Source organism: Mastomys coucha, unplaced genomic scaffold (genome assembly GCF_008632895.1).
Source record: "Mastomys coucha isolate ucsf_1 unplaced genomic scaffold, UCSF_Mcou_1 pScaffold16, whole genome shotgun sequence".
Lineage (NCBI taxonomy): Eukaryota > Metazoa > Chordata > Mammalia > Rodentia > Muridae > Mastomys > Mastomys coucha.
In genome coordinates this window covers 34,780,143-34,804,743 of record NW_022196898.1, presented here as the reverse complement: position 1 = coordinate 34,804,743, position 24,601 = coordinate 34,780,143, and the positions used below count along the sequence as shown (strand labels likewise).

Sequence of the window (24,601 nt, the reverse complement as noted above, 5' to 3'; positions counted from 1 at the left end):
ACAGGGTTTCTCTGTGTAGCCCTGGCTGTCCTGGAACTCTGTAGACCAGGCTGGCCTCAAACTCAGAAGTCTGCCTGCTTCTACCTCCCAAGTGCTGGGATTAAAGGCATGTGCCACCACTGCTCAGCAAGTTTCCTACATATTTACTATGATTTCTTTTGAAAAATTACTAGAAATTGCCTTGAAAACAAAATGTTTAATGACTGCTTATTATACTGTTTGACCTGTGTTCAGAAATGAAAATATATTGTCACAATGTAGTGAAATAAATGCAATCATTACCTCCTTTCAAAGAGAAAATTAAAACACAAGACTTGAATTTATTTGATTAGGGTCGCAGAAATGGAAAATGTGGGCCTGGAACTTGAGTGGATAGCCTGGGCTATGGCAATTCAAGTAGAGGATAGATAGATGCTAGAAGAGTTTAAGAAAAAGTCCACCTTATATCCCTAGCGAAGTGGAGCCTCACCACTTGATTATTTCCATAGGCACTGAAATCATCCAAAACCAACCTTTTTGTTTTGTTTGCTTGTGAGAACAATTTCTTGGCAGGACAATTATTCTTCTAACAGGATTACTGTGTTTGTTATTGAGCTTAACTCTAGAAGATGATACAAATTCGCATTTACTCTAATGGATGGCAAAGTTTTCCTGTCCTTTTAGTTTAGATTTCAGGGTACCTAGGACAACGCTTCCCTGTTCTGCACTTTAGGGTTCTTAACCAGAGGCGATAGTGTTTGTCTACTTCTTCATATGTATGTTAAGGTCGATAATATAATGAGCTCTTTGAATAAGAATGCGAGTGTGTCTGGATGTGTTAATGGCGGAATATTACTTTCCCTTTACATTTAACTAAAAATTTCTGGTATTTAAAATAGAGCAAATTTAGAAACACAAGAGACAACTTTATATAACAGCATTTATAAATGGGAGTAAAAACAGGAAGAGTGAGGAATGTTTGGCTTCTTCATTAAAGAAGTCTAATTTCAGTGTCTTAATGTTATGTATATAATTCAGCCAAGGAAAGAATACAGGAATAACACTGGAAAGAAAAAAAATACTATTTTGAAAGGCTAACATGTTACTAATTGTATTATTTGGCCTTTTATTACTGTAACAAAATACTTAGATCAACTTAAAAGAGGGAAGGTTTATCTTGGCTCACAGTTCATTATCAATTGCCCAGTGATTTGGCCCTGACATCTTAGCACACCACTGTGGGTGCTCATGACATTTGAGAAAACGCTTACTTCATAATTGTTGAGACTGTAATGTTTTTGCTTTTCAACGCGCTCCTCCACCCCCCCCCGACCCCCGACCCCCAAGAGTGCTTGGCACACAAAAGTTACCCAAAAAGTATTTGTTGAGTAAAGGAATGATCCACCCACATTCCAGAGGCAGAGCAGACCTGTGACCTGCTGTGCATAAAACCCTGTTGTCTTAATTTCTCTCCCCCCACCTTCCCATTTATATTCAGGAACCATGTCTTTTCTACAGGTGGCAAAAGTGAAAGCTGGTGATTCAGGCATGGTGATGGTGGTGGTGGTGGTGATGTACAGGTAGTGGGAGAAAGCATGAAGTTTGTATCATCCAGTTGCTATGGGTGCAGGGAAAATTAGAAAACTAGATCTGCCCGATTTTGGTTATCTCCGGATGTCATTCACACAGAACAAAGGAAGACACTTCCTCAGAAGCAGGATTTGGTGAGGCGCCAGTAGGATGCTGTGGTGGAAAACGTCCACATCCGTGTTTTGCAGACTGTGGTGTAGCCCCATCCGCTGGGAGGAGGACTCACTTCAAGTTTCAGCCACACTAACCACTGGGCAATGCAAATGGCAAAAGAGCTGCTAACCAAGATTCAAATTCCTCCTATGGGATTTAAAGTACAGGAAGCGGAGGAGTTGGGACAGGCAGTCCAAGCACATAGGGCGTGGAGACAGAGGGGAGAGCTGTCGTGGCGCGCTGCTCTCAGTCCTTAGGCAAAGGTCGCTCCAGGTCGAGGGTTGGGCCCTGGAAGAGGGTAAGGTACCACACAGGGCCAAAGGGTCACCACCTCCCTGCTGTTCTCGATTCTTCTGGAGAGTTCTGAGTTGCCAAGGGCTGTTCATATTAAATAGTCCTTTCTTTTTGGCTGGAGGTGGGGTGGCAGTGGGGACAGTTGCCAGTGAATGAGCGACACACACCTACGCAATACCCTCAAGCTCACAAATAAATAAGGTCTGAACAGTTAAAATTACTCCTAAGAAACTAAACTGCAAAACTCTTGCCTCTTTGCTGGGACCAAATGGTCTCCTGTTCATGCCAGCGGAGTGTCGAATAACAGGAGACTCAGATCTACTGGAACTGTCCTGTCCTGTTAAAGTTCGAATATCCGAGGAGAAAGAGAACAAGCGGAGGGAATCCGTGTGGGGCGATGAGTATGGTTCCGAGCTCAAACCCTAGTAGGAAATCTAAGACGTCCGCGCGTCGCGGTGTACAGCTTCCTTTCCTCATAAAATCCTAGAAACTAACCCTGCGCGCCTGCTTGTCAGGCAGGCGTGGCGCGGGAGGAAGAGATGTAGCTCGCTAGAGAGGCGAGCCCCCCCAAGGGCGAGTCGTCCTCCGTAGCTCAGCAGTTCAAGTTTCGGTGGAAACTTTCTCGCAGAGGCTCCGCCCCCTTCACCTAGGAAACCCGTGCGCGCTGTGGTGCGCGCAATCCGAGTCTCCGGAGCACCTGGCAGAGGCGGGTCTGGGCGGCGGGGCGGGGCTTGCTGGGGGTGGGGTCTGAGGCCGGGGAGGTCCTGGGGGCGGGGCCTGGGGCGCGCTCCCCGGAGTCGCCCGGCAGGTTGGGCCTCGCCCCTGCCACCTCCCAGTCCAGACTCCTCGGATGGTGAGGACTGTGGGGCGGGGACCAGCCCGAGACCAGCGAAGCTCCGCCGCCGGCTGACGCGCCGGAGAAAAGTTGTTTCTCGACCTTCTCTCGCTGGGTGATTTGTCCCTCTCGGGTCCTCAGGCTGAGTTGGAGCCAGGGCTGGAGGTCACCGCGCCCAGACGCGCGAGGGCAGCTGCCCCGGCGCCTGGAGTTGAGTGTTGGGCCCGGAGGAGCGGGCTCAGTCCTCTGTTGCGCGCTGTGCGCTGGCGGCTCGGTTGTTTCCCCCGACCTCGGACTGCCGCACAAACTTTCTGACTGTCGAGGGGACACCGCGTGGCAGGAGGATCCGCGGTCGCACGCAGGTAAGAAATCTGTGCTTGAAGGATTGCTTTTATTTTATTTTATTTTAGGGTGTTGGAGGAGGAAGAGGCTGGCCCGAGAACCTCCTTCCTGCATCCTGCTGGGTGGCAGGAGCAGGTTTTGGAGAGAGGACCGGCAGGACGGCTGGGAAGGTTCCAGCCTAAAGCCCTGTGACTGCCCGGGACGCTGTGGGCTCCTGCAGGCGACATTACTCATGACCAACACTGGGAGAAGAAGGCCAGCTTGTTTTGACGGAGGTAGATGTCATCAGGCTCTCCACCTCTTTTCTTGGTCCCTTGGGTCGCAGCGCCTGGATCCCCCAGGAATAATTGGCGGAGACGATGAGATCTGGATCTGTCTTCCTCTCCAAACCTTTCCTGGCATACACTGGGCAAGGAGGCGGTGCCACTGGGCTCGCAGCACTTACCTGCTGTGAGGAATTTATTGTTGGGTGGCTGTTGCTCAATTTCATAAATAGTCTGATGATACTGAATTTGAGTTATGGTTATCAGTGTGTGCGTGTGTGTGTGTGTGTGTGTGTGTGTGTGTGTGTGTGTGTGTGTTTTCCCTGGCTTCAACAAAGCTCTCTTGTTAAACCCACTCCTGTGAGGTTAGCTAGCCATTGTTTTATTTCAAGCTCGGGTAGATGAGGTGTTGGTGGTGACAGCTACTGTGTGTGCTTGGAGTTTTGGGACTCATGTGAGTGGGTGCTGAGAACTAGCCCAGGTTGGCTTTCGTCTCCTGTACTTGACAGATCAGCTGTCAACCATTCTACAGGTATTGCAGCCCTAGCCATCCAGGTGCAGGGAGAGTACCACATCCCCTCCTCCAAGGGAAAGAGCTCCAAATGGCTGTTCTCAGGAGGAGAAAGGGTGGGAAATATGGCAGACCAATTGTTGCTTTCTTTAGGTTGGGCCTGCTTCTCTGTGGGCTGCTCTGGGAGGGCACTGCTATCAAATTCATCTCATCAAGAAGTCAGCTGCTTTCAGCTAGTAGCCATAGCAGCTCTGATGAAATTATATAGGTCATTGAAAAATAATTCCTGCTTAATCACCTTTATCCTGTTGATTAGCAAGGCGAGGATTTCCCCGCCTTACTGTACCTGCCTGATCTCTCCTGTGCACCTGGTGTGAAGATGCACCTAGTGTGAAGCTCCCTGGACCTAATGAACCCCAGCCAATGTCCTCATCTGGAGAATGTCAGTGATCAGAAACTGAGTGAGAGACTCAGTCCAATATGGCAGACAGGTTGACTTTACTTCTCAGATATTAAGGACTGATTTCTTTGAGCACCAACAAATTCTTTCTCAGGACACCGATAAGACTTTTGTCCATCTTTGCTTTGATACAACTTAAGTTTGAGGTCCCGTTTGTTGTTTGTCTTATAGTTTTAGGAATAAGGCTAAATTACATGGGAGGAAGGCCAAGAGAGGCTGGCATTGCTTGAAGTGGATCCAGAATGGTTGAGAGTGGTCTAGTCATTTAGGCTCACCTACCCAGCTAGCTTTTTCTTACTTCCAACTGCTGGATGGTTCAGAGCTCTTTCTGCCAAGTTCTTTCCCTAGCAGGACTCTAAGAGTCAATAGCTAGAAACCAAGAAACAAATGTACAAGTGAATGTAGCAAGGTGGGAGTGAACAGAGAAACCAGGGAGTAAAATTGTGAGCTTGTGTTATTATTTTTTTTCTTTTTACAAGGTTTTAAAGCCAGTGCCTCATGCTTGCTAGAGAAGCACTCTATTTCCCAGTGACATCTTCTGTTACTTTTAAGAGGAGAATTTGGTGAAGAATATCCCTCCTGTGTGAAAATATTACAAAATGACCATCTTTGATCTCTGCATAAAAACTTGAGCTTCATTCTCTGTGCACTTATTCACAGGCCCATCTGAAAGGCAGACCCGCAGACTCTGGCTTCGAAGCTTAGTTTATAGCTAATTCGTCTTTATTCTCACTGAATTCTAAGCTGTAGTTAGTAGAGTAATGGTGCTCAAAGGGGAGCAGAACTCCCAGTAACTTGTTTATGGATCTTTTGGATAAAACAGTAACAGAGACAAACCTTGCTGCAGCGTCATGATTGACAAGTGCTTTCAGGCGTGCCATATTTAAGCTGTGGAATGTGAACACCTTTCACTAAGTATATTGTACTTAGACTACACGGGAGGAAAGCAGTTGAGGCTCAGAATTGTAAAAGACACTTGTTTAGGACATACCTGGATTCTGGGAATAATAGTGCACTTAGACTTGAATTTAAAATTTTTGACTTATGGGGCAGACTTTGAATTTTTTTTCCCATTACAATTCATGAAGTTTTTGGTTGTAAAATGGGATTTTATTTTTGTTTTTATTTAGAAGGTGTGTGTGTGTGTGTGTGTGTGTGTGTGTGTGTGTGTGTGTGTGTATGTGTGTGTGTGTTGGAAGCCAGAGGACAATGTTAGGTGTTTTTCTCAGTGTCCTTCACCTTGTTTTTTGAGACAGGATCTGTTATGACTGCAACCCTGAGGGGATTTCCTGTCTCCACTTTCAGGACTGGGATTGCAGGTTCACTCACACCATCACTGGCCTTTTTACTTGGTGCTTAGAGTAAGCACATTGCTGATCATGCTACCTCCCCAGCCCGATATGAGAATTTGTCAAAATGTACTTATTTATTTATTGGAGTGTGAGAGAGTGAAAATGAGAGCCAGAGAATGCAGTAGTGCCCTGGTACATGTGTGGAAGTCAGAGGGCAATGTTTGTGGAGTTGCTTCTCTCCTTCTGCTTTGATGTGGATTCCAGTGTAGGAATGCAGTTCATTAGGCTCTTCAAGCTTTCTTAGCCTCAGAGCCATCTGTGGCCGGCCCCAGACCTTATCCTTATTAACCTAAGAAAGCACTCTGTGGAGATAGGACACCAGGAGTACACACACAAACACACACACACACACACCTCTGAGCCATCTGTGGCCGGCCCCAAACATTATCCTTATTAACCTGAATGAGAACTCTGTGGAGACAGGACACCAGGAGTATACACACACACACATACACACACACACACACACACACACACACACACACACACACACCCCACTGGAAAAAAAAAACCTTACAACAAACCCCCCAAGCTCAACCCAAATGTAGCACTAATTATGTCCTTTAGAAGCACTGAAGTGACTACAAGAAGAAATAGCTGTGGGTTGCAGAGTCTTTTAAAGACTCTTGTGGGAGAGGAAAATATAATTTAGGGTAAAGAGGTAAATTTAGACATGAGTCTGCTAAGCTTGGCTATGTACTTTATGATATTAGAGAATACCTTATTCTCTGTGTATGCTTTTTAAAAAATCCTTTGGCAAGGATAGACTCAGAGTTTGCTGTCAGATCTTAGAACTCTCTCTTACATTCTTTCCCAGCCTGTTAAACTTTTTAAAGTGTTTTACAATGTTGAGATAGTCACAGGACCATGAATTTAGAGACATTATCTGTTATTCCTCTTATTTCCATTATGAAAACATTTCCGGTACTGTTAGAGTTTGAAGAATGGGTACCTTTCGCTGTTAAGTCTGGGTTACTTTTGCACAGTTTATCTGCAATTCTTAGGAAGCTGGCAGCATTGCTCAGCTGAATTTGATAAACGTAACATTTGAAGCCCACTCTTATCCCGAGAAGCTGTTCCTAGAGCAGACACGAGAGAGGCTCTACAGGATCTACAGGGTTTCGTGAATGCTTATTTCTAAGAGCAAGGATAACACTGCCTTCTGGAGGAAAAGTTGAGATATTTTCAATGAATTGTAAAGAGTTCTCTATTCTAGCCAGGCGGTGGTGGCACATGCCTTTAGTCCCAGCACTTGGGAGGCAGAGACAGGTGGTTTTCTGAGTTCGAGGCCAGCCTGGTCTACAGAGTAAGTTCCAGGACAGCCAGGGCTACACAGAGAAACCCTGTCTTGAAAAACCAAAACCAAACCAAACCAAACAAACAAAAAAGAGTTCTCTATTCTTTATGGTTTTTTTTTTTTTTGCCTACTTCTGATTATATTACTAACATAAAATGGTTATATTTCTGATTATGTATGCTATGTATTGTTCAGAATAAAAAGCTAGGTATTAATGAAATATAATGTTGAAAATTAAAAGTACATTGTGATCTTATATTCTGGAAAAACTGATGTAAGTATATGTATTTTTCTTCTTAAAAATTTCTTTATAAATATGAGAGCTGATACTGAATCCTGACTTAGATCCAGATTCTTAAATTAACTCAATTTAAGAAATTTTACTTAAAATGTATTTATTTAAGAAATGTACTCAAGAAACCTTAAAAGAAACTTTAAGTAAAATTTCTTAAATAAGTTATTTCTTAAAGTGTGTATTTACTGTTAATAAGGGTGAGTTATACTATACCATTTTCAAATTGAATTTTATTTATTTACTTATTTATTTTGCTGAGCTGAGAATGCCACCCAGGGCCTGGTGCATGATAGACAGATGTTTCTTCCACCGAGCTATCCCCCGCCCCCAGCCATTGCTTTTTATTTTTAATTTGACAATGCATCTTAAAAGGGTTTCCATGATTGTGTGTGTAGGTGAGCTGTGTGTCTTTTCGCATTGCTGTATTCCAGGCCTGTATTGAGTAGCTGTATCATGGGCCGTTTAAGTAGCTCCCTACTCCTGGGTGTCTGGGTGGTTTCCCATATCTTCCATAATAGCGCTAGAAATCACCTTTGTAATTCTTTACAGTACATGCGGGTGCTTTCTGTAGGAAAAGTTTATGGAAGAGACACTGATATGAAATGTCAACTTTTCTTGTTTTGTACTTCCATGTCCCTTCAATGTTTAGTGACATTAACACTTTTTTTCAGATTGTACAAGGCTGAGGGCAGGGGAGGCCTTCATAGCGCAAAGCTCTTAGGTGGTGTTCACCTCATTTTCTTACATTTCAGGTTCTTTTGGTTTTAGGGTTTTGCCCAAAGGAGGAAGTAATGGATAACAGGCATAAAATTACTCTGCAGTTGAATGATCTGTTAATTAGCTTTTATAAAGCACAGGTTTTCTTTTTTCAACATTTTCTTCAGAACATTATTCTAGGACATGGCATTAAGGAGTTGAGAGAAATCTAGAAAGGTCTGCAGAATGCCCAAGGGAATGCATTTTGGCTCCTCTCTTTATATTGTTAAGAGTTCACTTCTTGGCCATGGATCGATGATAGGATATTTGGGCTTGTAGAAAGTATCAGGGATTATCCGTGTGTGTATATGTGTGTGTGTGTGTGTGTGGTGTTTGTGTGTAAAATGTGAAATGGGAGGAGTGGGAAAAACATTCCAGGGTTTTCTTGTGGAAAATGTTTATTGACCATCATGAAGAGGTGTTAAGTGGAGAGATGGCTCAGTGGTTAGGAGCTCATACTGCGTTTCCAGAGGACCTAAGTTCAGTTCCAGTACCCATATATTAGTTCACAGTCATCTGTAACTCCAGTTCCAAGGCCTCCAAAGTCACTTGTGACACTTAGGGTACCAGGCACAGATACGCATATGGTGTATATACATATATAAAGGCAAACTTCTCATACATATAACATAAAAATAAATCTAAAGGGAGTTAATATTTTAATTTAGTTCAGCTCTAATTCTATTGAAGATGTATGTTTTATTTCTCAAAATGAGGATCTTTGGTTTTGTTTGTGTAGGTTTTTTTTTGTCTTAGATTTATTTTCTTGGCAGTGTATTATAATGAGTATGAGAGAATATATTAACATATGTAGATCTCCATAAATACATACCTTATATCTATACATGTACATATAGGTACATGTATATTCAATATGCTATAGTATATGTATACATATATTCATACTACAGTGATTTGTTAAATTTTAAAAAAATATTATTTGAAGATCATTTAACAGAAAACTTTTTATGTTTTCTGCATATTTATTACCAACTATTTCTTCTTGCTTTTTTTTTTTTTTTTTTTTTTTTTTTTTTTTTTTTGTGACAGGGCCTCATGTGAGGCCAGGCTGACCTCAAACATGCTATTATAACTAAGGCTAACCTTGAACCCCTGATTCTTCTGTATTCACCTCCCAATGCCAAGCTTTGATTTTTCTTAAATCTGTGTATATATATGAGGGTTCAAATATACATATGTGTGCTTGTCTGTAGAGGCCAGAGGACAACCTTGGATGTCACCTTTAGCAATGCCAACCTCTCCTTTGAGACAGGTCTGTCATCGGCCTGTGCCTCACAGGCCAGCCAGTGAGTCTCAGTATGCTCCTGTCTCTTCCTCCCAGGCACTGGGACTAGAAGTGTGTGCTAACATCCCTGGCATTTCTCTGGGTGTTTTCCGACCATGTTCTCATGTTTTCATGGAAGCCTTTACCTACTGAACCATCTTCTTAGCTCCTGGTTTTCTGTATGAAAACATTTTAATAAAAATTTCTTAGATGTGGACTTTATGATTTGCATATACTTGTTTTGATTTTTTGTGGGAAAATACAACACATCTAATGTTTTATTTCTGATTATTGTCTATTCTATAACACTAGCATTTTTGATGTGTTGAATATTTTAAATCTCTCTCTATATGCTATCGGGTATTTGCAGTTTTGTCTTATTTTAAAGGCACGATGTAGTAGTTTAAATGCTTATGAGAAATTTGACAATAGAATTTTTATTAACCTTTTTTTGCCTGAGGAAACATAAAAGTATTTGATATTTACCTATTTAATGTAATAAAAACATCAGCCAGCTGTGGTGGCCATATCTATAATCTGGCACAGGAGGGAGACTCTAGGGCAAGATGATTGCTGCAAGTTTGAGGCTAGCCTGGGCTACATAGTGGGCTAGCCTGGGCCACTGTGTGAGACCCACTACCCATTTCCTCCCCACCTTAAGCCAAAAATCTGAAATCAAAGCCCAAACCCAATTGATAATGCTTGTTTCCTGTCAGCTAGATGAGTTTTTCTCTGATGTTGCTCCTTGGACATTTGACTGCCTAGGACTTGGCATGGCCCTTTTGTACAATTGCTTTGGATGGTACGAATCGGCATCTAGCTGTTGAGAAGTGGTTGAGTTGGCCTGTCCTTTTTTCCCCTTAACGTAATCCTCCTCTCTCTTGTCTAGTTTTGGGATTGGATAGTCACCAAGGAGTGGTCATTCCGTCACAGTGAGTCATTAACTGGTTAGGGTTGGCAGTGTTTGCTGACTCAGCCTGTCCGACTCCTCCCTCTGGTCCTCAAGTCTGTCAGGCCGAGTCAGCTCTCACTCACCTAGACTTTCTTCCTAAACTTGCATGTTTTTAGCTGACCTTTGGAGTCCTGGGCTCTCTTTTCCAGTTCTTCCTTATAGTTCTGCATGCAGGTCTTGATATCAAACTTAACTACAGAGACCTGCAAGTGTAATGCTTACCGCAATCCTAGCATTGAAGACTGAGGCAGGAGGAGCCTGTGCAAGGCCAGACTGGATTCCTAGCAAGACCTTATCTCGAAATATGTGCACTACACTGCAGTGCTACGATGCAGTCCAACCCAAGTAATGGCCCCGCCATCTCCTATCAGAGTTCCTCCTAGGAGGAGAACTTCTGTTTGTCAGTCGCAGTGTCTTATTGCATAGATAATTTTATGTAGTTTTTGTCTTACCTCCTGGTTTGCTTTCCTTCTCATCTTCCACTTCCATATCAACATCAGTTTAACTTGGTAATGCGTATCTTTGCTCCTGTTTCCAGCCAGGGCCCTTATTGCCTGCTGGGTAATGACTCAGTTCTAGGTGTGAAGGTTTGTTTGACACACCAACTTCCCTAGGCCACACCTGGGTGTCCTGTACTCATCCTGGGTGAGGGTGTTAAATTCGGAGTTGGTAGGTTTAGTAATACAGATTGCTCTCCTGAATGTAGGTGGGGCTCAATCCCTTGCTGAAAGTCTGGATAGCACATAAGGTTGAGGCCGCACTGCACGGCTTGGCTCCCTCTCACTGTGGTGCCTGTGGTTACTTGTGTCTTCCTTCCCTGCCTACTGAGTTCTGGTTTCTGTCTTTTGCTTTAAGGTTTAGGCCCAAATGGGAACTTATATCATTACTTTTCTTATATTCCAACTTTCCAACAGCACACCTTGGGATTTCTTAGCATCTATAATCACATTACTAATTCATAATAATAAATCTGTTTATAAGACTCCCCCTCCCTCCCTCCTTCCCTCCATCCTTCCCTGTCCCTCTCCCTCTCCCTCTTCATCTCCATCATCTCTATCTCCACCATATCCATCTCTCCCATCTCCATCTTTATCCTGCCTTCTCTCTCTTTCATCATCTCCACTCCCTACCTCCATCTCCATCATCTTCATCTTCCATCTCCCTCTCTCCATTTCCATGTTACTTATCTCCACCTGCATTATCACCATCCTCCCCATTATCTCCATTTCCCATATCCCTTTCTCCATCTCTATCATCTCCATCATCTTCACCTGTCATCTCTTCTCCTGGGTTTATTTCTCTAAACCTCCTGACTGACAGGGGCCTCTGTGACTTGATGCCTGTGCAGATGCTCTGTTTGGAGTCTGTGCTTGTCTGTTCCTCATTCCTGAACTCACTATGTCTCTTTCCTGCTCCCTCCTCTTCTAGGCTCAGTCTTTCCTCTTTCCAGGTACATCAGGAATGCATATTCCTAAGACCTGGCTCAGCACCCTGTTCCCCATTCATTCTTGCTTGGCTGTCTCCCTGAGGCAATGCCATGCATCTCAGTTCTCTGCTGACATCTTAGGAACCTGGCCATGTATCTTTGAAGTGTTTGTCCCTTTTCCCAGCTGTGGTATAAACTCTTCAAGGACTGAAACCAGATCATATCCTCAGTACTGATTGATGTTGGTCGTAGGTGCTGCAGTAGAGAGAGAGAAGCTCACTGAGATGCTAAACCTTCATTTCTCAAAGGAGCAGAGGGGTCCAGCCTTCTTGGAAAAGACCGACAGCAGAGTAGCTCATTCCAGTTACTTTATTCAAACATCATACAAGGTTAATTGGGGCTGGGCAAGGTTCCAGCTACCAAAGTTACCTTGCCGTTGCTGCCCATGAGAACAGATGACCCATACAGATTCCAGTCCCCTTTGACCATGGCCAGAATCAGAAGAACGCCGGGTTTGCCAGGACTGCCTTAGGAGCAAGGGTGGTGTGGCTGCAAGTTCTTATGTAGCACTGAGTGCAGATTCTCTAGTCAGACAACACTTCCTCAAGGTTCAGACAGTCTCAGAACAATTTCTCAGCCTCTACCCTAACATACTAGAGGCTTTGTTCAAGCATGCCACTCAAAGCCCGACACAAAGGCTTTCCTGTACATACCATTACTGCTCACAAATCCTCACTGTTCTGGGCCTGCCATTTTCCTACTTAGTAGGTCCGGTTTGTATTTACCTACTATGATTATTTTCTAAGTATGGAGGGAAGAAAAGGTAGATGAAGGGCTCACATGATCCCCTTTGCCTTCCTGATCTTGAGACCATAGCAGAGATGTTTAATCATTCTAGAAGGGACCCAACCTCTTCCCTGTGCTATGCTCTATGGAGCACCTGCCAGTTCTTTGAAGTTGTTTCTAGAAAGGACCTTATCTATTCTTGACTTAGACACAACCTTTATTAAGGGGAAAAAATTGAGTAGTGTTTAAAATCCTGTTGAGGGGCCTGAGAGATGGCTGAGATGTGTCTCACAGAGGACATGAGTTCAGTTCCTGGTACCCATGGAATTGCAGCTGCAGAGGGATCTGACTTCTGGCCCCCATGGGTACTGGCACTCATGTGTACATTCCTCCCACATATACATAATTGAAAATGTATTAAACCTTTGAAGTTCTGTTGAGTCTGTCTTCTCAAGGTACTAGTGTGAAGCTGTTTGGTCCCATAGGCTTCTCTTGTATTTCTTATAATTCTCTTTGCTCTGTTTCTGCCTGAGTCTTTCTTCATTTTCCTAAATATTAGATGACACTTCAGGCTAGCAATTTTGAACAAATGTGAAGACAGAATATGGAAATTGAGTGTATGTTCCTAGGAAGTTTGTATATGCCTAATTTCATGACAATTCTATCCCAGCACAGTGTGAGGTTCATTATTTTTCCTACAGTGGGATGTAGTTTTAGAGAATCACCATTGGAAATTTGATCTCATTCTTATCTTTGGCTGGTATTTAAGTTCAAAATATTGCTCAGCCCCTGTGCTTTAATCTCTGTTACTCTGTTCTCCTGCGCTCATTTTTAACCTAGCATAGTTGGCTTAGTTATATCTTTTGTTTATTGAGTCTCTTCAAATAAGAATGTAAATTTCTGTCCTCTATGAAGGGCAGATATCACTCTATATTAGCTTTGGCTAAGCTGGCTTTATATCTCAAGTCATAGACCAGTGGCCCAGCACTCAGGAACTGCTTATTAATTGAATGAGGGGGGAGTTGCTGGTATGAGGCCCTGGACCTCTGAACATCTTTGTGACTTACACTTTCTGTTGCATTCTGAAATCTCTTTTTTTTTCTTCTTGCTGCTCAAAACTCATTACAGTTTGAATGTGAAATGTATGAACAGATGACTTTATTGAAGTGTTGGCCCGTCTAAGGCTTCTATTTTGGGAGGTGGTAGAAACTTTCAGACACAAGGAAGCAGGTCATGAGAGGTACCCAAAGGTCTTACCAGTCCTTGGCCCCTTCCTGTTCCAGTCTCTTCTTTCTAATTATCACGAGGGGAAGAAGTTCCTCTGTCATGTAGCTCTTGCTACCATTAGGTTGCGATCAGACTCATGGACCAAGTCACCATGAACATAAACATTTGAAACAATGAATCAAAACACACCCTTCCTCCCTTGAGTTGTTTATGTTAGGTAATTTGTCATGGTGATGAGTGGAGCTAACCTATCCCTTCTCTCTAGACTTATGTTTTTGTGTGCGTGCGTGTGTGTGCATGTGTGTCCATCTGGCCTGCTTCTCAGGTCTTTATCTTAGTAATAGCCATATTGAGAACCAAAGTTATTTTATATTTTCCTAGAAGTTTACATAGTACTTTCACATATATGATCTTACCTGAGGTATTTATTGAGTCTGCAGTGGTGATGATATTCTTTATATGGCTTGTCTTTCATCAAAGCCTTCAAGTTAGGAGACCTTTTTGCCATACCTTTGAATCTGCTCGATGCAGATCTGGGTTCTGCTGTAACCAAATCAACGCAGGAGTGTGCCTATTTGTTGGCATTTTCTAGCCTTGTAGGGGCAGTGGTCAACTCCCTCTAAGAGTGGGATGTATGGTGGGCATTGGCTTTAAGGTAGGAAGGCCTTCAAGTAAAGTGAGGAAAATGAGAAAGGAAGAGAAGAAAGACTGCCCACGGACATTTAGGGATGCTTTGTAAGGGACGTCCCTTAGCTTGATGCTGGAAAAGGTTGTTCCACAGGTCGCTTTGTTACCACAAACTCCCTGATGCCCTGCTGAGCCATGATCAGAACTACAGGCCAGGATCTGAAGAGGCTGTGGGGAAGGATGGGACTGAATGGGGATTAGAACTAGTGACTTTCAGGTTCTTTGCCAGTAAATTGTCTACCCTGATGTCCTTGCCCTTCTTGGTTTTCCTCTCAAGAGGAAGCTATTTTCTTCCTAAAGGCTTCCTCTTCTTGCCTACAAGCCAAGGGAGTGCTCAATTACGATTAGTGTGTACAGAAGACACAGGGGTATTCCTCTGAGCAAGTGGAGAGCTGTAGGCGTGTCGTCCATTGACAGGTGCTCACAAATCTCTTTTTGCCGTTTTGAAATATCCCTGCCAGGGGAGTTGTATACAACTTGTTCTGACAGACTGATCTTAAATATTCATTCCTTTTACCCATTACTTTAAGAGAAGTGCCAGCATTTAGTCTTCAGGTTGCCAGCAGCAATTTTGAAGAAATTGTATTATAACTTTTTCAAGAGACCTATTTTCACATAGCTCATTTATTTATGCATTAACTTATTAATATTTTTTAATGATGGAAGAACATATACTTTGGGGTCAGTGGAAATCAGCATGCTAGGTGGTTGTCTTTGACTAGTTTGCCTTCTGGTAAGTTAATCAACAGTAGTGTGTGAGGCATGTGAGTGTAATGGAAAGAGAGTGCAGTTTGAATGTGAATATGGTTCAAATCCTTGATCTTTTTATTAATTAGTGTATGATCTATTAATTAGTAAATGGATAAGTTACTTTTCTTTGATGACTCTTTGTTTATTCATCTACAAAGTAGAGACTCATCTGTAAATTACAATGCCATGTATCTGTAATCCTAGCTATTCTGTAGGCTGAGGCAAGAGGATCATGAGTAGAGTGCTTGCCTAGCATGGGCAAGGCACTGAGTTTGAACCCCAGCACTACAAAAGAGGCATGGGAGAAAGAGGAGGTAATAATGCCAATTTTGGAAGTTTCTATGGGGTTTAAATAACATAGCACACACATACACATATATATGTGTGTATATGCATACATATACACACATATATATGTACACATATGTATATATGTATATATATGCAAAGTGCTTAATAGCAGGGGAGTAATTAATACATGCTATTGCTACTTACATGCTAAAGATCTGTTTAGCACTTTTCCAAGGACTCTGAAAGTGGTTCAATAGATGAATAAGCTATGTCTGCAGAGCTATGAAAGGTGGCAACAAATTCATATCTAACACGCAAGAAATCAGTCAAAAGAAACCAGAAAGATGGTCACAGTCTTCAGACTCGTGGTGGGGCTGTATTAGAACTCCTGTCATCTCGTATTGACATGTCACAGCAGTCATTGGTTCATAGGACAAAAGTGTGGGAGAGGTGAGGTGGGTCTCAGAGAAACCTAAGCCAGATAGTCCTATACTACATAAGCTCTCTCAGAGAAACCGAAGCTGTTGAACAGTCCTGTACTACATATACTCACTCTCTGCCTCACATCCCTTTTCACATCTGTTTTCTTCACGTGGCTCAGGATGTGGCTGTAGTAAGCCAAAAAGCCAGGAAGAGGACTGGACCGTCTGAATTCTCAGTCGTCTCAGCAAGGGTTCTGGTTGCTTGAGTGTTAACTCCGGTCCTGTGCTCAGGGGCAGAGATTACTCAGTAATTGTCAGGCTTGTTTAGAAATTCTAATGGGCCAGGGAAGAGGAGCTGGATTTTAAATGAAGGATTGTTCAATCTCAGGAGAAAAGAAGGAAGTTGGACAGCAAGAGCCCAAGTTGTGTTTACTCGTGAGGGGGAAAATGGAGCTTGAGCTATTTGCAAGGAGAGAGAGTGGATGTAGGATGCGGAGCCAAGGGCACAGAGGTGCAGAAGAACATGGCCTATGTTAGTCAAACAGGACAGGGTAGGAACAGAGTAGATGATTTCAAGTGTTTGGCTGAAGAGCGTTCCCTGCAGTGTGAAAGGATAGAAACCCAGAGACTGTTAACAGACCGTCATAGTCATACTGGATCTAGGCTTTTATTGTTTAATATATATGTTTTATGTTGCAGGCTAACTAATTAAAATAGCACCCAAAGGGTTATGTCAAAAGTATGTTGAGAAGTTGTACTCACTGACTGTAGGTGAAGTGGCTGTAGTAATCAAGAGGCAGATAGACATCTTCGTACTATCTTAGATGCTAAATACTGTGAAGCTGTAGACCAGGTGCCATCTTCTCTTCCTGGTGAACAAGCAGGTTAAACAAGTCAAAATAAAGAACAGAAACCTCTAGCTGGGTGTGGTGGTTCACTTGGGAAGCTGAGGCAGGAGGATTGCCATAAATTTTAGACCACCCTGGGCTACTGCATAAGACCTTGTCCCAGTCAAAAACCAAAGACATGCAAAAATAAAAAAAACAAGCAAACAAACAAACAAACAAAACCCCTAAACCCCAAACCTCCTAAACAAAAGAAAAGCCAACACCCTGCTTCAGCTCACCAAAAGGAAGAGTGAGATGCAATCCTGCTTTGAAAGGAATGCTACCTGATACATGGAGAATGGAAGGTAGGTAGGAACTGTTAGCACCTTGTCACCTCTAATGAAGTAGCAGGTCTGAGGGTGACATCAGCTGCTGCTAATGTCATTAAACTCCACAAATCACTCCCCAGTGAGCCCCTTCCTCCTCCCAAGCAAGGGAAGCAATTAGGCCAGTGGCTCAGGGGGAACTCTGTACGTGATGTTGGGTAAAAACCTTGGGTCCACTTATCAATCTTTACAGAAAGAGAAAGACGCCTGCTGATTTAATAGGAAAGAGAGGCACCTGTGAAGCTTCCTGATAAAGAACTCAATGTGATGCTGAACAATGTTTTTTTTTAAGAACAGGGAAAAAAAGAGTATCATGATAAACAATCTGGAGATTTAAAATTTAAACTTAAAAAAGACATCTTTATGATATGTTTGAGTGCTTCACCTACATGTCTGTCTCTACAGCATGTGTGTGCTTGGTCCTGCAGGGGACAGAAAAGGGTATCAGATCCCCAAGAGCTGGTCACAATGGTTGGCTGTGAACTATCATGTGGATTCTGGGAATCGAACCCAAGTCCTCTGGATGAGGAACTAGTGCTCTTAGCCACTGAGCCATCTCTCCAGCCCCCAGAGATTTAATTCCTTAAATTAATGTGGAATGTGAACATTACTCAGTTTGTTTAATCAGTGTCCAAAAAGAGGGAAGAGGAAGTATTATTAGACAGGAGATACAGCAACTAGGTTTGGCTGTTGGCTTGAAGAGAGTAAGTATGTATGAAGTCTTAAAATAAAATTAGGAGGCAATTTGGAAAATTCAAACTCTGACTAGATAGTAGATAAGTTAGTGAACTATATATATTTTTCAGGGAATGATAACAGCATTATGAGATGGAATTATGGAAAGTTGCCTTTATTTTGGAGTACTAGCTATTGAACGTTTGCTTTAAAATAATCCAATAAGGCTAAGAAGAGGGGAGGAAGATCATCACAGGCCGAGTTAGGATATTGGCACTGTTAACTTGGGAGCTGGGTGGTGGTCTTCACTACACTCGTCTCTGTAGTTTGTGTGTGCTCATTTTTCCTGTTTATAAAAGACGAGTATGAGATTTCTAATAGTATTATTAATGCTCCCAATTCTTGGTAGATTTTTGGAAATCCTTTGTGTGTGTATGTGTGTGTGTGTGTACATGTGTGCATACTCTTCTAAAAAGTAAAGAATGAATGAAAATCCCTTCACTTGGAATTAAGAAATTATAAATGCTCTAGAGTTTAGCTACTCCCCATTTTTTCTTCTTCTAAATTTGTTAAAAAATGGTGCATGTACAATGTGGCATGGTTGTATTTGTTGAAATATCTTTGTTCCGTGTATAAAATGGTGATCAGGTGGACATTTTTATTTTCGGAAGTGGCACATATTTCTGCTGTTTTAGTGAGATCATGAGATGTCCAGGCTAACCTTACCTTGGCACAGCGAGCACATCCCTGGGGCAGTTCAGCAGTGGTTCAGGCTATCTGTAAATTATTCTTCTGTGTAGGTCCATAGTGGTAGAAGCCTTGAGATTTTAAGCCCAATTCTCAGTCCAGTTAACTGTTTTTTTGTTTTTTTTTTTTTTTTGTCAAAAATCAAAACTGCTCAGAATTTTGTAATTTTCCTTCCTCATTCCTGTTGGAAAGATTTCAAGGTAGGATTTGAATATAATCACACTGCATAATAGAGCACAGCCTTTCTCCAAGAATGATTGTGGCAGATCAGAAGTATAGTGGGTTTTTAGAAAAATATCACTGCATGCTTAATGAAGGCATACATACATATTACAAATCGTGGTGTGGGCCAGATGTGGCTAGACACTAACTTATTTCATACATGCTTTAGTGCCTTAGTGGGTATTTTTTTGGGGGGGGGTGACAGAAATTCATATGTATTTAAATTTCTTTAAATAATGCCTAGATTGAGACTTAGATTACCAAAGTAGCATATTTAAAAGTGCATTTTGCCTTTAGAAGTCATATTATATCTGGAACCTGCGATGAAGAGCGCATTTGTGACCATCGGGACCACCAGTTTCGATGACCTCGTCGCTCGTGTGGTCACCAGCAATAGCATTCAGATCCTCAAGAGTCTGGGTTACAACCAACTGGTCCTCCAAATTGGTAGAGGCACTGTGGTGCCCGAACCATTCAGTACTGAGTCATTCACTCTGTATGTGTATGGGTATAAGGACTCTTTGAAAGGAGGCTTTCAGCTGGCTGATCTTGTCATTAGCCATGCAGGTACAGGAAGCTGTTTGGAGAGTCTGGGAAAAGGCAAGCCACTTGTGGTAGTTGTAAATGGAAAGTTAATGAACAATCATCAGTTTGAACTGGCAAAGCAGTTGTACAAAGAAGGTCACCTCCTCTACTGTACCTGCAGCATGCTTCCTGAGCTGTTACAGTCAATGGATTTGCCAACGCTGAAATGTTATCCTCCTGGTCAGCCAGAGACATTTTCTGCATTTTTGGATAAAGTTGTTGGATTACAAAAATAAACTCTCTACACTTTAAAATACCCCTAAATCTAGTTCATGGAATATGATTAAAGCAAAATAAATTGATGACATGTATTTGAGGAACAATATAAATCAATATATTTATTATAAAAATATTATAAGGGATTTTGTGGCATAAACATTCCGGTTGGGTCTAGATCCTAATTTTAGTAAATGTTTGCAGTTTCCCTAACTTTGAATATGTAGCCTTCAGTTTTGCCCTAAAATTTCAAAGAAGCAAAAGCTGGGCAGTGGTGGCGCATGCCTTTAATTCTAGCCTTTGGGAGCCAGAAGCAGATGTTATCTCTGTGAGTTCAAGGCCATTCTGGTCTGCATATCGAGTTCTAGGACAGCCAAGGCTACCCAGAGAAATCCTGTTTCCAAAAACCAAAACAATTCAAAAATGTTAATAAGAAACAAATATTAGATGTTATTTTGAATATGCTAACAATGTAACATTTTGGTGAGAAAATCAGCATTTGTAAGATCATAATCTTAAGAGACAGCATTTTTTGTATTAAGCAGAAAAAGTGAGTTTACTTTGTAGAAGCTGATAGTTAATTTGAAAAAGATCAAAGTAATTGATGGAGTAACTACTTTTATCCTGAAGAGTAAAATAGATATGTTCGCCTTTTGAACTTTCTGATCCTTCAAGTGCTGGGATTACAGGCACGCATTGCCATTCCTGATAATATTTTTTCCTCTAAAATAGAGAAGGGCTGGGGAAATGTGCAGTGAGGAAGTACTTGTTGTGTAAGTGTGAGGACCTGAGTTTGCATCTTCAGGATAAATGTTAATCAGGCATGGCAGTGTGTATTTAAAATCCCTGTGCTGGTGATAATATTGGTAGATGTAGACAGAATCCCTGGAAGACATTGGACTAAGCAGTTTAGTATTCACAGCAGTGAATGGTAAAAAGAGACCTGATGCCAGGCAAGGTAAAAAGTAAGGACAGAGCCTGGGGTTTCCTCTTACCTCCACAAGTTCAGCACAGGACACGTGCCTACATTTACACGAGTACATACAGATACATAGGTAGTATGCGGTAATCTTAACAATGCCTTAAAGAGTAGCAAATAAATCCAAAAATATAACAGTTAAAAAAAGGAGTCTTATTATTGACTTACTATGGTTTTATGTGCTTTTCTTGCTAATTTTCATAATGAATTTCTTTCAAATCAAAAACTGCATTTTGTGAGTGTTATAAACTGTAGTTGGAAAATCTCAAAGTTAGAGATTTTGTGTTGTTTTTGTTCCTGGGATTAGAATGTAGATGGTCTATTTGGCGTATACATGAAAGCAGTAACAGTGTTTCCCTGTGTTCATGCCGAGCTGCTGTACACATTGCTTTGTATCAGTTTATGCAGTCTAAGAAAAACATTCTGAGTGGTTCAAAGTTAAATATAAGATCTAAAGGATGGGGACAAGGGATAAGGCAGTTAGTCAGCTGGCATGGTGGGGCTACCCCTGAGGATAAATACCAGCACAGTGGAGCTGGAGGTACTGCTGCATCTTGTGTACATGGAACCTATCCATACCATGGACCTCAACCAGCTCAGAAGTAGCAGTACTCCTTACTAATTGTCATCAAGTCCCACCCCCACCATCTTCAACTTACTTTACCCCACCCCTCTTTTGAGTAGCCAGTACAGGTTCAACATAAACAGTTTATGCTTTCTTTCCTCCAGTTCTCATTAGCAAATTACTCTTAGCTTTTAGATCTGTTGCACTTGTTTCCAGTTGCTATCTTGTCTCACTCTTGTTAACTCAATAAACTTGTTAATTTCAGAGATTCCTTTGTCTAAAGAGTCTTGGTTTAAATTCTGTATGGTTGACTACATTTTGAACTTACTATGTTCTGTCAAAGGATAAAGTTGCAATAATTTCAGCTAATGATCTTAATTGGATTTGTTTTTAATCTAATTAGTTAATTAATTAGTCAGTTAATTGATTAGAGCCAGACTATGTAGCCCAGGCTAGACTTTAACTCAAAATCTTTTCATGTTAGCTTTTTAAGTTCTGGGAATACATGAATGTATAAAGTGCTGATCATATCAGGGTAGTTAGCATTTTCATGTCAAACACTTCTCAATCATGTTTTTAGGTAAGGAAGTCTTTGAACTCTTTTCTAGTTCCTTATAAAACATATAATAAGTTGTAAACTCTAGCTACCCTGCATTGCTATAGTCTACTCATTCCTCTTATCCAACTATATTTTGATACCGAATATGTCTCCATACAGTTGCCCCTGCCCTTCCTATTCTCTGGTAATCACAATTCTATTGTCTTTTGTGAGATCAACCATTTATTTATTTGTTTATTTGTTTATTTGGCTTTCCCATATGAATGAGCATGTGATATTTATCATCCTTGAATCAGCTTTATCTTCAACTCTAGAACCTAGCAACTCATCATTCTTTATTCTGTAAAATAGAATGTGTTTGATTGTCCAGGGAAGGGAGATTGGTTTTAGAGAAGAAAAGAATTTAAAGAAAGCAGGAACAGAATAAAGAAGCCAACTGTTCATGTCAGGGTTTCTTTCTCTGAAGCAGAAACAGAGCAGAGACATGGTCAGTTAGCACCAGTTATTGCAGGTTCCTTCTTTTGCATAAGGATTAAAACCAAACTGGCCCATTTGGGAGATTGGAGTGTTAATCTCTAATCCCGTTTTGTTGGATGGTCAGACGAACAGCCCAGGCCAAGCTTAGTGCTTGGGAGCTATAGTGTAAGTGACTCCATTTTGGTTTTTAGCTTAGTCTGTTTAGGAGCTTAATTCAAAATAATGACTTTTGTAATTTTTATTTAGCAATCATTGCTGACACTGTGACCCAGACTTACAGAGAAGCTGGATTTATGGGAAGGCTGTGTTTTCTGGAGGGTGTGAACGGGAGATGGCATGTCAAAGGAATAGAGATATAAAAAAAGACTCCACTGTAGGTCAAGGCTTAGACCTAAATCTTTGCAGGCATTATGGGCATTATAGTTGCTTACTAAACAGTTTATTATGAAACTTAATGGTGATTATTAGATCTTAGCTATGCCATCATTGCAGAATTATAAAATCATCCAGTTTATGGACCCAGCAATAAAAGAGAAATGAAGTATGGAACCAGAGCAGTTCTCTTTTGCTTGATTTGTTTTGCATTTCTAATAAATGCTTTTGTGCATGGAAGATATATTTATTCCATAATATTTCTGAAGGTGTACATTGTTTTATTACCAAAGCACAGCACAATTTCTCAGGAACTCATATGTTTACATAAAGGGAGACACTGTTTTGTTTATTATTTTTATGCCTTTATTTGCCATCTAAAATATGGTAGAGAAATAACATAAATATGATGTAGAACACTGATTGAAAAACTGACCTTAGAATTTCTTAAAATTTGTATGATTTTACTGTTCAGTTTTTTTATTGACTAAGATAGTGTTTGGCAAGATCAAAAGGTTACCTTCAAGTGAGTGTTGAATATGGAATATTTCAAACCATTTTTTTTTTTTATCTATTTCATGTGCTTAGAGGCTCTCAAGTCTATTCATTTCTGCCTGTCTTTCCTACTCTCCCTGGTTGTTATGGTAACCTCTTCTGGTCTCTTCCCATTGGATCTCCACCTTTGGTGGTAGAACCCAGTTATCAGTATGGATCTCAGGACGTTGCTCTCCCTTCCCATCCTGCTTTCTTTCCATTGGAGTCTGGTTGGAGATTCTCATTGCTTCATGTTTGCAAGCCTTCATGATTACCTTCTCAGCTTCATCTCATACTACTGTCAGTAAGGCTCAATGCTTAAAGATTGCTGCCTCTCTCTCAGCCCTTCTAAGATGTCATGCTGAGCCTGGGTGCATGCTGTCACTCCCTGTGGGGTAGCATCTTCCTCTGCCCGACTCTTCCTCAGTTCTGCGTGTCCAGTTAATTCCGATTTAGTGCCAGCTCAACTTTATTTTTTTACCCTATAATAATTGGATCTTTTGGCTCTAGGCTTTTGCATTACCATGTGTCTTTTTTTTTTCTGCCACTGAATTTACTGGTTATCATTTATATCTCTGTGTAAATTGGTTTTGTATCTGACTATAAACTTCGTGAGGGCAGATGGTGCCCTGTGTTTGCTCACTATTACTAAATCTTCAGCACTTACCACATATTAACATCTCATGAATGTCTGACATGAGACAATGAATCAGATTTGGCTGGTATCCAGGTGATTAATTGCACACACAATGCCAGTATCAAAGATGCCATGAAAAGAGAAATAAATGGCCTTTCAAGAAAACAATGAAGTTGTCTACTCATTCCATATCTGCAATTCTTTGGCGTGGGTTTTGGAATATTTCTGAAGACTGATCTTTGAGAGTACAGTCATCTGTCAGTTCTAGAACCCTTTGAAGATGCCCAAACCTGCAGATGCTCAGGCTCTTATATGCTCAGGCTCTTATATGGGATGATGTCTGCACATGCTCCTACATATGCTAAATCACTTCTGGATTATTTATAACATCTAATACAATGTACACTGTGTAAGTAGTTGTATTGTTCAGGGGTCAGGTGGAGAGGACATCTATATATGTTCTGAATATTTTTATTTCCTCAAATACTTTCATTATATGGTTAGTAGATTCAAAACCTACAGATACAGAGGACCTGTTGTGGTTTACAAACTACTTAAAAAAGCACATAAGCTTTTGAAAAAAACATATGCTTTTGATAAAAAATAATATACATGTTGGAGATTATCCTTATTTCTGAAGGTATGTCTAGCCTACAGGTATCAAATTCCACATTCAAAGGACCACATTTGCTACAGTTGGAAATTTAAAAGAATGCTTTATACATGGAGGTCATCCTATAAGACTTGCATCTAAAATGTTTTGAGCATTGGCAGTCATCTTTGTAATAAGGATGTAGTCTTTGAAGAGACTAATTCTCTTATGGACATGTGGTTTTTAAATGTAATTTAATTTTCCTTCTTTTTTTT

The 24,601-nt window shown here is 41.3% G+C and overlaps 1 protein-coding gene and 1 pseudogene across 4 annotated transcripts in view; both read left to right on the top strand.

Moving 5' to 3' along the window:
* Positions 1 to 24,601, top strand: part of Fam160a1 (family with sequence similarity 160 member A1) — a 256,635-nt gene that overhangs the window by 20,472 nt on the left and 211,562 nt on the right. For 2 of the 3 annotated variants that reach the window (XM_031374229.1, XM_031374230.1), the window contains exon 1: positions 3,089 to 3,213. The exons of the other annotated variant lie outside the window; for it this stretch is intronic. The gene's annotated coding sequence lies outside the window, so the exon portion shown is untranslated. Of the gene's footprint in view, positions 1 to 3,088; positions 3,214 to 24,601 lie in introns of those variants that run through there. 3 annotated transcript variants of the gene reach the window in all.
* On the top strand, positions 2,811 to 21,419 carry LOC116093063 (annotated as a pseudogene). The gene is made up of 2 exons (XR_004119609.1): positions 2,811 to 3,213; positions 19,108 to 21,419. The product of XR_004119609.1 is annotated as a UDP-N-acetylglucosamine transferase subunit ALG13 homolog pseudogene (transcript).